General features: G+C 39.5%; 1 protein-coding gene across 1 annotated transcript in view; it reads right to left on the bottom strand.

Moving 5' to 3' along the window:
• The window catches only part of LOC118341596 (exocyst complex component 3-like protein 2), a gene marked incomplete in the record, with an annotated part of 10,021 nt that overhangs the window by 1,526 nt on the left and 5,501 nt on the right, over positions 1-2,994 (bottom strand).

The raw sequence follows: 2,994 nt of genomic DNA, 5'->3' as shown, positions 1-2,994 counted from the left end.
GTGTTGGGGATGCACAAAAACCTTCAACCTGTTGTCTCTTCAATGTAAGGAGGACAAAACAATCTGTGTTTGACTTGATGTTGATGCAAAAAATATAATGTGGGTCCAATTAACCTTACAAAAACAACTTCAGCAGAATCTTCTGGTATTGGTGCGAGTGTTGATCTTCAGTTTTTGAAAAAACTGTAATTGTTTTGTCTTTTTAATGCTTTTATTACAGTGTTAAAACAATGATCTATAAATTCCAGGTGGAAACTCGAGTGAGGGGTAATAACAATAATCAGGCTTACATTTTTGGCAGCAGAGTGCTGTTTATTATTGGATTGGTTTTCATGGTTTTTAATGCGTGAATATTAAAGTAGGTAATATTGTAGGGATTACTGCTAGATAAAAGTCATTATCTGTGAATGATGACAGTAATTTATTGCTTGTTTGTACACTTGATAAATAGTACTGTTATATTTGGACAGTCTTTACAATGCTGCTTTATGACAGCTGATAAACGAACATTTATTCAACTTTCCATCAACTGGTATACAAGCATATCTGTAAATGGATGCGAAAAAAAATGACGATTTTCTTTTAGTAGATAAGCAGTCGCATCTTTTGAGGGTCTGGAGCAGGTTAAGAGATTTTGTAATGTTATTGTGTACCGCAGGTTAGAAATGTCGTAAAATTCAGGCGAATTTATTTTTTGTATGTTGATTAAGAGTAGAATATCAATATTATTACCATATATTTAAAGAATCCACTTTCCACCACTGCCTTCACTTGTGGAGGCTTGTTGGGAATTCGGCAGGCAGAGTGAATATTCTGGCTCATGTTGATGATTGGAGTTTGCGTGTTGTTGGATTCGGTGCGGGACCTTTCCAATCCACCTCGATGTTGCCTGAGGGCTGCACCGGATTACTATCCGATACTTTCAAATACAGTATTCTTGCGATATCGTGGTAGAAAAAGATGACGGAGGAGTTGCACGTAAATATAGAAGCTACGTTTGGCCTTCTGACTGACAGTGAGGGGGCAAAGCCTTACCGCTAAGTCAGAGAGGCTGTTTGTTACGTCAGTGCTTACTAACAAATTGTAAACAATCTTTAAACATTAAAAAGACAAAACAATTACAGTTTTTTCAAACTGAAGATCAACACTCGCACATACAGAAGATTTGCTGAGTGTTGTTTGTAAGTTAATTGACCCATAATGCATCACATCAAGTCAACACAGATGTGTCCTCTTACATGAGAGACAACAGGTGAAGGTGTTTTGTGCATCCCGCTGTCGGTGTGTGTTACCTTTATGTGAGCACACCCCCGACTGACCCTGAAAATGATCCACATTGTTGTGAAACTGCACCAACACCCAACTGCTGCGAGTCCAGAAGGTAAAGTTTAACCAGGAAGCAGTTCAACGCTGCCAATCACATATCAACAATAGCCCCGATGCTCCAGGCTCTGTTAGCACTTTACTCAAGGACAACTGGGAAATATTCAAGGACTTCCTCAAGGTCTCTTAAACATCATCAACTGACCCTTTATAGTTGAGCAAGCCTCAATCAACTTCCTCCTTTCCTGTAGATATGCTACATGCTAGGCTAGGCTAATCTGTGTTTAAAAGACAACCACATCCTGAAGACACACGCTATGTGCTATGTTTGAAAACTGTCCTGAGATAACTTCTGTTATAATTTAGCATTATACAAATATAATTGTTGAAGTGTCTCTTTTATCTTTTAACCATTTGGAAAATGTGGTTGTCTTTCCAACATAGATTAGCCTAGCATGTAGCATATCTAAGTACAGGAGAGGAGGAAGTTGCTCGACTGTGATCGGACTGAGCAAAGCAACAGAAAATCCTGCTCTGCTCTGATTGGCTGGAGGGTCTGTTAAAAGCTGAAGGAGGTAACCATAGCAACAGTACCGCTAGCACTTAACCAAGACCGAGCATGATGTTGAACAAACACAGATTGTAACACAGCAGACCTTTGTTCCTTTGGTGAGTGGACATATAACACAGTCTGACATATGATGACATACGATGACATATGTCACATGTGCAGTGTGTCACTGACGGAGCCGCTCCTCAGCGAGCAGGTCAACAGGCTCACCGCCCAGTCATAAAGTTCCCACAGCTATAAACCATTAAAACATAAAGTGATCAAACATTAACAGACAGCGACAGAGAGCAGCTCTCTAATGATTCACGGAGATCTGCCTTCAGGCTGAAAGAAACAGTTTTAAATTCTTCTTATCGTGACAGTTTCCACTGAACAAACACTGATAGGAGTTTAATACTCAGTTACTAACAGTGGACCAACTCTTATCTGACAGCTTAAGACCCAAAATGTTTCCTGGGAGGATCCGTACGAAACCACCAGTGGAGGCAGAATGGATTGGGAAATTTTTAACATCAGTTATTAAAATTGCCTCAAATCATGTAAAGATCTATTAGCAGAAGCTGAAGACTGAAAACGTTGATCTGAGAAGATTCTTTAAAACACGAAGAACTTTAAACCTCAACAACTTATTTCCAGCAGAAACAACAAGTGATTCATGTTTATATATACAATCAGTTTGAGACTAGATGGTGATGAAGTGTCTCAGACCAAAAAGGATGAGACAGAATAAAACTGATTGAACCGTCTCTGTTAGTGTTTCCAACAATCACCAACTCTGGCTCCATATTACGGTGGCCCAGAGGGGAGTGAGCGACATCGATATTAGACTGTTATTGGACTGTTATTGGCCGGCTATTAAACAGTACTAATAAAAGTCTAAAAAACAGTCTAATAACAGTCTCATATTGGTGCCCTAAAGACTCAGAGACATTCAACACGTTCAGTGAGTGCTGCCCCCGCAGTAGCCAAAAAACACCCAGTTTGGTGTAAACTCAGGAAACAACAACAAACAACAACAACAACAAACAACCTCGCACACAGACACTCACAATGTTTCTTTGAAGTTCAGGTGAGAAAAAAAGAGCTAATTGTGAACCGTT

This window comes from Morone saxatilis, unplaced genomic scaffold (assembly GCF_004916995.1).
Source record: "Morone saxatilis isolate NCDOM2014 unplaced genomic scaffold, NCSU_SB_2.0 Contig8, whole genome shotgun sequence".
NCBI lineage: Eukaryota > Metazoa > Chordata > Actinopteri > Moronidae > Morone > Morone saxatilis.
The sequence above is the reverse complement of the archived record's forward strand: the minus strand, read 5'-3'. Positions and strand labels throughout refer to the sequence as shown.